Source organism: Poromitra crassiceps (assembly GCF_964638095.1).
Source record: "Poromitra crassiceps genome assembly, contig: HAP1_SCAFFOLD_171, whole genome shotgun sequence".
In the NCBI taxonomy this organism is placed as follows: Eukaryota; Metazoa; Chordata; class Actinopteri; order Beryciformes; family Melamphaidae; genus Poromitra; species Poromitra crassiceps.
This window is the reverse complement of record NW_028152206.1, coordinates 244,416-258,495: the sequence shown is the minus strand read 5'-3', so window position 1 is coordinate 258,495 and position 14,080 is coordinate 244,416. Positions and strand designations below refer to the sequence as shown.

The 14,080-nt window shown below is 42.3% G+C and overlaps 1 long non-coding RNA gene across 1 annotated transcript; it reads left to right on the top strand.

Annotated features, from left to right (window-relative positions):
- Nucleotides 1–280: 280 nt before the first annotated feature.
- Nucleotides 281–12,472, top strand: LOC310770685. The gene is made up of 7 exons (XR_014552339.1): nt 281–381; nt 1,845–2,009; nt 4,692–4,864; nt 7,510–7,708; nt 7,827–8,027; nt 8,449–8,566; nt 12,272–12,472. It is a non-coding gene; the product is annotated as an uncharacterized lncRNA (long non-coding RNA).
- The last annotated feature ends 1,608 nt before the right edge of the window (nt 12,473–14,080 follow it).

The window sequence follows — 14,080 nt, the reverse complement described above, 5'->3', positions numbered from 1 at the left end:
AGCTAACGTAACAGCTTGCTCGTGCTTGTATGCTAAGTAACGTTAACTAGTCGGCTAACGCTGCTAGCTAACGTTATATTAAGTTAATAATGTTAATAAACCAGCTGTATTTGTTCAGCACATTTCTTATGGAAGTTACACAATGCTGCCTGTGAATAAAACAAACATTAACAAGGAGTTTAGGTCAGTTAGCATATCGGCAAGACTTGCACTGCTAACGTTAGCTAGCGTTAAAAAAGTTATTTTTTGTTTCCTAATGACTCGTGTGTGTGTGTGTGTGTGTGTGTGTGTGTGTGTGTGTGTGTGTGTGTGTGTGTGTGTGTGAGAGAGAGAGAGATGTAGACTCCTCTGGGCCAGCTGGAGGACATCCAGATACCTCCAGTAAGACACACCCAGGCACAAATATGTACATACACAGGTTACATGATGTAAATAGGCTACGTACATACATACACAGGTTACATGATGTAACTATGTACATATACAGGTTACATGATGTAAATATGTACATACACAGGTTACATGATGCAACTATGTACATACACAGGTTACATGATGTAACTATGTACATACACAGGTTATATTATACCTGGTTTACATTAGAGCTCCATGACCAGCATCACATGGTTTTGACTTCAATGGTGCATGCTCCACAGAGCACACTGACTTTTGAATGGATACACCAGAAAACAATCAATTCAACTTGACTTGAATGAGGGAGAATCCATGAGTCAGCCATCGAGAATTGAACCTGGGTGATTTTTTTATAGCTTGGATGCAGCCAATGGACACAACACAATCTTTCAATGCTGGTAAAGGAATCATTCCTTCAATGCCTGATGGCTGTAGTGGAGCAGGGCTGCTAGACTACCACATGAAAACTACACGACCTAGACTACTAAAGTACAGAAACTAGAAGCTTGTGAATAGGGCCTGGACATATAAAAGCGATATAAAAGCCATTAGCTGATAAACCATTATAGGTGTAACCGAAGTGAATCAGCGCTGATTCCTCGTGAGTCCCGAGTGGTAGCGAGTAGGTTGGTTAAACTCACTCCCACAGTATAAAGGCACGTTAATCAGCTCGAGAGAGAGAGAGAGAGAGAGAGAGAGAGAGAGAGAGAGAGAGAGAGAGAGAGAGAGAGAGAGAGAGGTGTTAGAGAGAGAGAGAGAGAGAGAGGTGTTAAAGGGATACTTTAGATTTTTTTTGTATGTGGCGTTGTATGAGGTAGCCTACTGGCCGACAGTCAGTGTTGCCACAGAGGCATCAGACAGCATCTTCGAGGACACATATGGGCCTGGATAGGGCTGAACAATTAATTGAAATTTTATCGAAATCACAATATGGCCAACTGCAATTTTCAAATCACAGGAGGCGCAATATTTGTCAAAGGAGAAATGTGTATTAAAATACCATTTTAAATGAAATATTGTCGTGCTGCAGAGATGTCCTGGCCTACAAACATCATATTCTAGAGACATAAGAAAACATCTTTGTTTGATACCCGTAAAAATCACGCCATAATAATTTTAATGTTTATCAATCAAAATAAAAATAAAAAAATGATGATGTAAAAATCATCATTCCCTCTGATATTGCTAACCATATCGCAATTGCAATATCAATAATCACAATTAGATATTTCTTCAAAATCGTTCAGCCATATTCAAAATCTGAATGGTGTGGTGGCACGATCACAATCAATTTAACCTCAAATGTAAGTGATAGGAATGATCTAACAGTTACAGAATTGTTCAGCATTGGCTAGTTATTGTATGCAAACATTTCTTATAACAACTGAGTTAGTATCTGCTGAAGTGAGTGTTGGTGATCTTGTTTGCAGCTGGCTGCTTGTGTGTAGAGACTGGGAGCTGGTGCAGGGGCAGAGCACCACCAACATCTGGCCACCATGACATCTGGCCCGCGCTGAGAGGTTTTGTCTCCACCGCCTTCCACCATGAGCTGCTCCAGCTGACAGACTCACAGGCTCACTGCCACCCTCAAACAGGTGATTGAACAGAGGCAGGGGTATGGTGCTTTGCCCTTTAGATTATAGAGGGGTGGGAACCCAAACCAAAATGGCGGGTCCTGGGTCCCATAAACACAAAGTTTGTATTGGACGTCTGGGTAGTGTAGAGTTAAAAGCACTCACCTACCACCACGGAGACCCGGGTTCAATTCCCAGCAGCGGTACTTCTGGCTTGGTCAGACGAACCAGTGTTCAGCCGGATAATCTTCACACATGAGGACCACTTTCATGAGTTTTGAAGTGTAAATGCGAGCCCTAGAAGTAAAAAGCTCATGCTAAACTAATCCAGAACTACACACAGTGTCGCATAGGCTTCCCTGTCACGTCACCACTCAACCTGGAGTGTTGTTGATGTGTGCGCTGCTGTGCACTGATTACCCCGGGCTGAACCAGGTGAGGGAAAGAGAATTTCCGTGTTCGTCCTTTGAAGTGATGACGTTATTGACGTATAATATCGCCGTCGACTCAACAGTGTAGTCTCATTTAGCCGTTTGCTAGCTAGCCGCCCTTTTAACGGGCACGTAAAAGCTTAAAAACTCATAAAAGTGGTCCTCATGTGTGAAGATTATCCTACTGAACACTGGTTCGCGTTTGATTAAGCTTGCATTGCCCAGAGACCTTATTAGAAGCATCGCGCCAAAAACCCATTCAAAAATCCCATAGGCGAAAACAGTGAAGAACCAGGAAGTGTTAGCATCGATGATTTCCGGACTCATTTCTGGGCCTCTCTATTTGTTGTAATGTGTAATACTTCTCCATTATACTGCCACTAGAGGTCTCCCCTGCAGTGCTGCTGTCACAGCTGAATTATATCTTTATCTTCCAGTGGTAACAGGGACGATCAGTTGCCCCGCACATGTGTACTAGCCTTCCTCAATTGCCTCAATTCCTCCAATCCGCTGCACGAAAGACTGATGGAGGATCTGGTTACCCGTGCTGAGAAAGGTGGGCCATAAGATGAGAAGAAGCTCTGCCACATTATGAGCAAGACTCTGATACTCTTGTACTTATGTGCAAGAGTCTTGTCTTGTACCGGCATGGTTCTGCGCAACCTCGACTTGGCGCCCTGTCGCCGAATGGCGGCGACAGCGAGACTGTGCATACTCGAACGTTAACTCGGCGCGTTGGCTGCGGTACACGTCCAAAACGTTATCGTGTCGTTTACCAAGAACTTGCAATCATGTCGGTGGGAGGACATTTTATTGTCCCTCCATTTCAAAAGTCATTCCGGTGAGCCTGCAGAAGGCTTTGCTAGATGAGGGACAAGCACTGTTGAATGAGGAAATGGCATTTCCTCATTCCTCACAACAAGGAGTTGACGCCGCAGAGTCACATTTTCAAGGAGCTGCACGCCCCCTCCGCCGAGCTGCGCTCCCCGGCAGGATAAATCTGGGTGGGGAAAGTGAAAAGGCAGCGCTTGCCCCTCCCTCATTACCACCACTGAGGTGCCCTTGAGCAAGGCTCCCCCAACTGCTCCAGTGGAGCTGCTCAGTGGCCAACAGATCAGACTGTGGTTGTACTGGTCAGCTTCAGGTATGAATGTGTGTGTGAATGTGAACAGGGCACTCCTGAAAAAGAGAGCATTGCTCTCAGTGAGACTCCCCCTGTATAAAGAACGACAAAAAAGAAAGAAAAAGAAAGGTGCTTTGGTTTGGCGTCTGGGAAGTGCAGTGGTAGATTCCCTGCCTATCAACATGAGGGTCGCAGGTTGGAGCCTCCGTGTTACCTCCGGCTTGCTCTGACGTCCATACAGGCACAATTGGCCGTGTCTGCGCTGCAGTGCTGTAGTGTTAAATTTGTCGTCATTTTTTTTTATTGAGTCTTAAGTCGTGTCTCCTGTGACAAATGTATAAAAAGAAATAGAGTCCGCACACTGCTTGACTTGCTCCCAGTCGATTTATTTTTGACGTTTCGGTCAACAAGGACCTTCTTCAGACAAATGTCCCTGTTAGTTTTTATCATATTTAGTCAACCTCATCCTGTTTTTATTTAGTCAAGTTTTAGTGGCCACTTGTATATTTGGCAAATAAGTGATTGTGATCATTGATCCATTCCCTTCTTTCTTTCCAAACGCTGAACATTGTGTTCATCAAGATCATCTTCACAAATGAGGACCACTTTTATGATTTTTTAAGCCTTTTCTGAAAATCGTGATAAAAAAAAATCACATTTACGCTTCAAAAATCATGAAAGTGGTCCTGATTTGTGAAGATGATCTTGCTGAACACAAAGTTTGCCGTTTCATAAACTGTTGTTAACCACAGACAGACCTTATTTCAGGCATTTAACCAACATTCACACACAAAAATCCCATCGACTTTGGGTCTTAGGCAGGTCTTAGGACTCATTCCTGCGCTACTCTGTATTAGCATTTGTGATGCTCTAACCAGTAATGGTTGGTATTTTTACTTGATAAAATGACTTTAATGATTAATCAATTAGTCAAATCAATTAATTGACTTCATTGTGTCAGCACTAAGTCACTGACATGCCAGGTTGGGGTAAGACTAAAATCAAAGACATGCTCCAGTAATGATTACATGTTAAAGTAACCTCTATGTGGCTTTAACCTGAAAAGGAGCAGTTTAACCAGTGAGTGCCGTGGATGGTTGCTCCTTCTAATCAATCTGATGGAACTCAAATGTCCAGGTCTTCCTCCAGGTTCTGTGAGAAGTTTGCTGGTCCCGGCCAGGCAGAGGACTCCCCTTCGGCCCACATAGTGAACTCTGCCAGCTGCTTCCTGGACGTCAACACCAATGGTGACCTGGTGACCCGGGCCTACCATGTCGGGTGGGCAACATTTTTTCCCTGAGGGCCATACTGACTTACATCAAGTAAGCGAAGGGCCACACATTGGAGATTATACCTGCCAACACTCCTGATTTTCGCGGGAGTCTCCCTATTTTTAACCCTCTCTCCCGTTGTGATTGATAATTTCTTGTTAATCTCCCGATATAATAGTGATACAAAGCCAATGGCTGTAGCAGATGAGATTTATTAACATAATTCTGCCTTTTATTGATTTTTTGGGGGTCGTTTTGTTTTTCTTTGAGTCCGGCCCTGGGGCTGCATTTTGCTCATGTGTGCTCTAGACTCTAGGACCCAGGGCCACAAGAAATGACTGTAGAACAGTCATTTCTTACACATGAGATTACTTTTAGCCTTTTAGTCATAAAGATTATTGAAAGATATTCCATATTCCAGACTGAAATGTTATAACAGAAGTGGAGTATTGGCCAGAATGACATGAACATTTGGACACTTATTCAGCGGGTATCTTGCATGTTGTGTTCAGGTGCACTGTAAAAAAATATATATACCATATATATATATATATATATATATATATATATATTTTTTTTTTCAATTCCACCGCGGGCCACACAAATAAGATGAATTGATCTCTCCTTCCTCGATCCATTTTGCTTTAGATCTAAACAAGTAGGGGTGCTCCGATCCGGCTAAGCCACGATCCGATCCGATTCCGATTCCTGGGGTCACGATCCGATTCCAGAATCGATTCTCGATTCCAACGATTCTCGATTCCAGAATCTAGAATCGATTCTCAATTATGTAGTTTTATATTGCAATAACACACAAAGGTAAATCTAAGACAAAAAATGGCAAATGTATTAATGCTGAACTTCAAATTCAACTAATGAAGTATTACAGTCAGGGCCTAAATACATTTTGCAAACAAGGGGGGAATTTCCCCCTTATGTTCTTCAGATAAGATGGATTTATAGGCTGGGGGGATCTGTAGACTTTGAGAAGGATTTATAGATTTTGGGGGGAATACATTAACCAGAGTTCTTAAGTGCAAGAGGTGGTGGCACCGTGGCAGTACAGTACACAAATGACATGAACATTTGGACACTTATTCAGCCGGTATCTTGCATGTTGCGTTCAGGTGCACTGTACTTTTTTTTTTTTTTTAACAATACAAAGAAGAATCGATTCTTGGGAGTTTGGAATCGATCCAGGAATCGTGGCATTAAGAATCGGGATCCTTTCAAGAATCAAATTTTTTGGAGCACCCCTATAAACAAGCCCCCTATTGCCTTCCTTGTGTAGATATCATCCAATTAGGTTTTCAGTGTGAGTTTCCTTTTGTCAGCATCAGTAATTGTGGGTTTATTGCAACAGACTTATCTCTCTTGAACTGAAACAATCCACCCAGTAAGAAGAGGCCAATTTGACAAGTCTTGTCTATATGTGATATGAAAACGCTTCTTGTTCTAAATTTCAGAAATTCTCATTTGCAGGTATAAGAAGAAATATTGGAATCTTCAGAAACATCACTGATAATAAATGTACCTCCTGACAGTAGAGCTCAGAGTGTAACAGGCTGCCATTACATTTCAGTACAGTGGGACGGCTTTAGCTCAGGAGGTAGAGCGGGTCGGCCAATGACGCAAGGGTTGGCGGTTCGATCCCCGCTCCCTCCCAGCTGCTGTCGTTGTGTCCTTGGGCAAGACACTTAACCCTCCTTGCCTCGTATGATTGGTATGAATGGTATGATTGGTATGAATGTAGACATGAATGATGGTGGTTCGGAGGGGCCGTTGTACGAATGGTGTGAACGAATAATGATTCTGTGAAGCGCTTTGAGCCTTGGAAAGGCGCTATATAAATCCAATCATTATTATTATTATTATTATTTCCAATATGCACTATGTGTGCTATGTGCTCAGATCAGTTAACAACTGCTACCTACCCAATTACCACGGGCAATTGATGTAGGCAGATATAAAAGTAGGCTACTATTCCTGGAGAGCTGTGTTTGTGCGCTTTCTGTTATCTTTGTGTTGTGGAAGATGAATTTCCTCATTGGGGCCAGGTGTGATGAGTGCAGAGGATTCAAACATAGAAATATAAATCATATACATCTATTGAGTGTAGTAGGATGATCGGGAAATTGCAGTATGGGATTGGATCCAGTGATTCAGTGATGCTAATGTACCAATGAGTGTTGAATGAAACCCTTGATCTGTTTGACCAGTTAATTGATGCTGATTGTCTGCTCTGTGTTGGGGGAGGGGCTAGAGTATTTAGCTAGCTCTCAACCTTGTGTGGGTGCTCACTCAGATGTTCACCCTAGATGGGAGACCGGACTGCTGGCCTGTTTAACTAGGACCCCAAGTTATTCATGGGATTAGCCTAGGTGTAGGATTTCAGTTTAGTTCTATTTTGTCTAGTTCTTTTTGAATCATTAACCTTATTTCAGTTAAAAACTCATCTTTTCAGACTACATGTTCACCCCCTGTATCAACCTCTCTAGTTCCCATGCACTTTGGTTCACATGCACTTTTATTTCTTTTCTCTTTTATCTTGCTGCCTCCTATTCTTCTATCCTCACTTTTCTATTGCCTGTACATCTGTTTTTAATTCTTTGCTGTTTATACATTTGTTCCTTGTTTTTTTATTTTTTTATTGCTGTAGCTACTGTTTTATAACCTGGTTGTATGTCGCTTTGCAGAAAGGTGTCTGCCAAATATCAATACATTAAAGTAAAGTTCAGCTTTGACGCGCTGCCTTTGGAGGTCCGAGGGAAAGACGGCAGGGTGAGGTCGGCACCAGCTGACCACCAGCTCCCTGCCGTCCCCGGCCTCCCAAGCAAGTTGGAGCAGTCGCTGCTTTGCGTGGCAGATAATCTCCTCAACTGCTATTCCCCTGACGTGAGTGATGGTTGGATTTTGAAGTGTGTGTGTGTGTGTGTGTGTGTGTGTGTGTCTTATGTGTCTGTGTAGTTATCATGATGACTAACTGAGATTGAATCTGCTCCACCCTGTGTAGTCCCAGTCCACCCCTCCAGAGTGCCTGGTGTGCTGTTTCAGTCTGCTGACCAGTGTACTAGCAGGTTTCATCTCCACTGGGCTTCTGACTGAGGAGGAGGCCTGCTGCTCTCAGCTCTTCACTAAAGCCAAATGTATAGGTGTTCCCCTCCCCTGCATAGACTCTGTAGTCTGTACTGTAGCAGGGCTGCACTGCTCACAGGTATTTGGAGGGTGGGGCTTCCCTTTCACATGATCGTTCTCTGCTCACAGGAATATTGTATAGGCACTATGGTTCTGACACGTGCATTCTTTACTATTGGTTGGTTGTTATTTTGGTGATGTAGGATTTTGAAAGGTGTTCTACCATTGCACACTTTGTAAGTCTCTCTGGATAACAGAATCAGCTAAATGCAGAAAAGGTGGATGTATAGATGTATCATCCCCTCCTTTAGCAGCTACCCCTCCTAGCCATTTGTGTAGATAATATGTTAATGGAAATCTTGCCTGGTAAACTAGTTCAAAAGCATATAAAAATATAAACCAGTGTTCATTTTGAAATTTGCCCCTGTGCCCTAAATTACTGTTGAAATTGACTCTAAACTTTCAATTGAAAGTTGGCGTGTTCTTGTTGTGCCTGTTAGTCCCTGGCCCAGTGAGTTTGTCTCCACTGTGAAAGTGAAGATGACAGAGGATGGAACCATGAGCGCGCTGAGGTCCGTCATGAAGCTCTGCACGCTGTCAGCCAGCAGAGATGCCAAGGTGAACTAGCCTACACTGTCATCATCCAGTTTGTCATCAGTATCATGTCAAAACAACAACACTATTATTATGTGTTATATGGATCTAGTCAGAATGGACTGTCTAGATCAGTCACACTGAACTACTGGTTCAACTATCCCGCAACCTCAATGGCCACTAGAGGGCCTGGGCCATTAAACTGTGATGTGGGTTGATTTGTCAGAAATTGGCGATCAGTCTCGTCACATTGTTTTCGTTGGTGATTGATAGAGGAGCTTGTAGCTCATTTCACTTGTATTATTATGTAATGCAAAATCAAGATACAACATTGCTGTGGATTCTGTGGTTGTGAGATTTTCAGTATCCTAAATGTGCAGGGTATGTGCTTTCCAAAGAGCCTTTGTAGGTTTAGCTTAAATCCCTTATAGAGCTTAACAGGGACGTGACATCAATCAATCAATCAATCAAATTTGTATTACTTTTTTTATTCTAATTTCTTATACACTTTCTTATACACTTTCTGATTCTCTGACCATTTTTTTCCTGTCATTCATTTTTCCATAGTAAATTTATGAGCATTCCATTGCTTTATCTGTGGTCTGAATCTTCAACACTTGAATTTGATTTTTTTTTTACTAAATGGTTGATACACAAATTTAAATCAGATCATCATATACAGTATATAGGAATAGGAAAGCAGGTAATATGAAATATTGTGTGACACACTGAAACACCTACAGTACAGGCTGGATACTCTGTTTTAGAAATACTGATTAATGGCATTCTGCTAATGGTTTGTCCTCTCAAAATTATCCTCCTGTAGCATAACAAGGGATTTCTTCTCCTTCCAGATAATCAGATTATCAGTGGAAATTATAAGCAAGGATCATTACACTTTTTTAGTTTAATCATCAATTACTCAATTATTCCTCAGCAGAATTCATTTGAATATTCCATTGTAATTAATTGGTGACTGTAAAACCTAATTTTAAAAATTAGAAAATTGAAATAAACCAGTTCATGGCAACATCTCTACCTCTGTTTAAAATTAACCCTGGGGCAGGACACATCTTGCATTTTCAAGAGAGCCAAACACAGGCTATACCTTTGTGAAAATGTGGTGTGCTATTTTGCATGATGGGACATGTAGGCCAACCCGTGGGGGGGGGGGGGGGGGGGGGGGGGCTACTGTTTGATATTTCAGCAAATCAAAGCCAATACTGACAACTGACAAGTTATTGTGTTGTTTTGTGTGGGACATGTAGGCCGGCCAACCCAAAAATAAAAAAGGGACACTATAATTGCCAAAAATAGTATGAATCCTTCATTGGGGCTGCTTACAATTAAATTGTTTAGACTGTCAACACAATGCAGGTTACCCTTGGGGTCCCTGGGACCCCACTTTGAGAACCACTGTGTTACAAGTACCAGGCAGGTGCGATTTATTACATGGGGCAATACAATGAGTGCCAGACAGTTTATAAAATAAAGCAAAGGTAATTGTGAGTCAATTTAGTATAATTCTCTGTGATCAAGAACTTATCTGACATGATCTGAACTGCCTGACATAGTAAACCTTGCACGCCTGGTTCTCCCAGCAGGTTCAAGCAAAAACATCTGCCCTAAAATGAGATTTCCCAGGCAACTGTGATGGTACCATTGATAGTATGTATAATGACACTCAAATTATTTTGTGATGTGATATGTAAGGAATTAGACAAGGGTTGTAAAGGGAAATTTGCTGGGGTCTCTAGAAATAAGGTAACTCCAAAAGGGAGAAAACCATTCTGGAACAAGGAACTGGATTTATTATGGTCAACTGTGCGAGCTGCTTTATTGCAATGTCTGGTTGGCTTGCTGGAGGTAAGCTCTCACAGAGGATCTCAATATCAGGGAGTGCATTTGCTATTTGTTGCAATCTATTTCTGCACAGAGGTGAGATCTTGGATTTATTTTTGATATATCTCATTCGGAATAAATTGCATAAACACTATGTGACAATTTTTCAAATCTCTAGGGACCTTGTTCATACCATGTTTGACAGAGCAGGAATTTACATTTATCATCCATCAGTGGCTTGTGCAGTCTAAAGATAGCCAGCAGCCACTTTCGCTATTTGATCAAAATGGCTGCTTTATCTAGTGATCTTTTAATCAGAACACCTACCGTACATGTTTGCTCAATCACTAATGTGGCTTCGCAGTCATATAAACAAAATATAACATTTGAAAACCAGCACCCTCTTCTGTACTTTCTTGTATATTTCCTTTTACTTTCTTCCATTTTATTTACAACAGTTCATTCATTTTGCTCAACACCTCATGCTGGTAGCCATGTCAGTGGAGAGGTAGGTTAACTTATCACTACTAATGGATCAGATCCAGTTGGATCCATAGATAGATTGCTGGAGATGATGGATATTGTAACGAATCGGGTATTTGTTACAAGGAACCGGAGACTTGAAGTTGGTACAGGCTTTTATTCTTGGCTTCACAACAGCTCCTAGCCGCTAGCTTCGCTGCTAGCTCTTCATGCAACCACCCGGTCAGCTCGCTCACATAGCCTGACTGACTTCCGCCACGCGGCCGCTGGTCCCATATACCCCCTTCCCCCTAGGAACACACCCACACACATTAGTTCCTAGCTAACACGGAAGCACCACATTACAGGTCAAACCCAGATTCGCTACATATCCCCCACTCAACTTTAATTGTCGCTCTCACGCGACACCCACAACCCACACATATCCCCCTGTACCAAAACACACCCAACACAACATTTTTCCATCACCATCCAAATAGTCTCTTATTATTTCACCACTTCTTAATTTCCGTTCCACCACCACCATTTGCATTTCTTTTCATTCCTTCCTCTTTTCCCATTCCTTTAAATTCAACCCCCATTTCAGTTCGCATTCCCATTCCAATAGCCCTTTTCTTTTTTACACACATTGTGGAGAGGAAGACATTAGCATTCTTCTTTATGCTGATGACATTATTATGACGGCAGAAACACAAGTTGATTTACAAAAGAAGTTAACGTGCAGATAATTGTTGCAGGAAATGGAGAAAATGGAAATGATGCATGTTAAAAACACAAACAAGCATACAAGTGTTTTTCTATTTCAATGTTGGGATAAGGAGCTGAAATATACAAAGAATTATAAATATCTTGTACTTGTCCTGACATACGGCTCTGCTGTCCCAAACAAAAACCCTTTGCAGGAGGGTCAAACTCATTTTAGTACACATGGGATCCAATGTGGTCTCAAGTGGACCAGACAAAGAAAATCACTGCATAATAACCTCTAAATAACAACACCTCTGAGTCTTTGAGTGTAAAGATTAGGCCTACAGCAGGTACATTTTAAGAGCACGTTTTCACATAGTTATCTCAGCTACCATAAGCCTATCATATCCTATCTAATGTCTCTAACTTATGCTTTGCGATTAACGGCAACTGTGCACTTCTTCTCTATATTCAAAGGTATGGAAAATAGTTCACCATTTATTTAGTCATGAATAACATGAAGAGGCCACTTGGTATTGTAACTTGCTCCTGAAACCTGCTGCCTCTTAACCTTCACAAGTGCCTCAATATTAGGTGTCAAATCTCAGGCTTGAAAAATTGACATCTCAGAGTAAATGTGACACTTTGCAAAGTCATCCTGTGGGCCGGATTGGACCCTTTGTGTTTTGTTTACCAACATCCTGCTCCCTCTTATAGGACAGAGAGAAGCTTGTTCCTGCTGCGGACAGTGGAGGCGCTCTTCAGCAGGTTAGATGCAGCGGTGTTTCTTCACAGTATTTGAGTGTCTGAACACTTTCTTACAGCGGACACAGTAGTAGGGTTTAACTCCAGTGTGGATGTGTTTATGTGTTGTTAGGTTATCTAACCGACTGAACCTGCTCCCACATTGGTCACAGCTGTAGGGTTTAACTCCAGTGTGGATGAGTTTATGTGTTGTTAGGTTATCTAACTGACTGAACCTGCTCCCACATTGGTCACAGCTGTAGGGTTTAGCTCCAGTGTGGATGTGTTTATGTGTTGTTAGGCTACCTAACTGACTGAACCTGCTCCCACATTGGTCACAGCTGTAGGGTTTAACTCCAGTGTGGATGTGTTTATGTGTTGTTAGGTTATCTAACCGACTGAACCTGCTCCCACATTGGTCACAGCTGTAGGGTTTAACTCCAGTGTGGATGAGTTTATGTGTTGTTAGGTTATCTAACTGACTGAACCTGCTCCCACATTGGTCACAGCTGTAGGGTTTAGCTCCAGTGTGGATGCGTTTATGTGTTGTTAGGTTATCTAACTGACTGAACCTGCTCCCACATTGGTCACAGCTGTAGGGTTTAGCTCCAGTGTGGATGTGTTTATGTGTTGTTAGGTTATCTAACTGACTGAACCTGCTCCCACATTGGTCACAGCTGTAGGGTTTAGCTCCAGTGTGGATGCGTTTATGTGTTGTTAGGTTATCTAACCGACTGAACCTGCTCCCACATTGGTCACAGCTGTAGGGTTTAGCTCCAGTGTGGATGAGTTTATGTGTTGTTAGGTTATCTAACCGACTGAACCTGCTCCCACATTGGTCACAGCTGTAGGGTTTAACTCCAGTGTGGATGAGTTTATGTGTTGTTAGGTTATCTAACTGACTGAACCTGCTCCCACATTGGTCACAACTGTAGGGTTTAGCTCCAGTGTGGATGTGTTTATGTGTTGTTAGGTTATCTAACTCAGTGGTTCTCAAATGGGGGTCCGGGGACCCCCAGGGGTCCTTGAGGCGGTTCCAGGGGGTCCCCAGCCAAAAGGGGGGTAATTTATTTTCCGCTATAATTCCATTCATAAGTAACACAATAACTATTTTGGTCATGGGTTTTATACACGTTCTATAATAAAACATCTAAAAGCATCGATCTTATCATATGGGGGTCCATGGGACAAAATCATATCAAATGGGGGTCCGTGGTCTAATTTTTGTCAGTTTAGGGGTCCTTCATGTGAAAATATTTGAGAACCACTGATCTAACTGACTGAACCTGCTCCCACATTGGTCACAGCTGTAGGGTTTAACTCCAGTGTGGATGCGTTTATGTGATGTTAGGTTATCTAACTGACTGAACCTGCTCCCACATTGGTCACAGCTGTACGGTTTAACTCCAGTGTGGATGAGTTTATGTGTTGTTAGGTTATCTAACTGACTGAACCTGCTCCCACATTGGTCACAGCTGTACGGTTTAACTCCAGTGTGGATGAGTTTATGTGTTGTTAGGTTATCTAACTGACTGAACCTGCTCCCACATTGGTCACAGCTGTAGGGTTTAACTCCAGTGTGGATGAGTTTATGTGTTGTTAGGCTACCTAACTGACTGAACCTGCTCCCACATTGGTCACAGCTGTAGGGTTTAACTCCAGTGTGGATGCGTTTATGTGATGTTAGGTTACCTAACTGACTGAACCTGCTCCCACATTGGTCACAGCTGTAGGGTTTAACTCCAGTGTGGATGCGTTTATGTGTTGTTAGGCTACCTAACT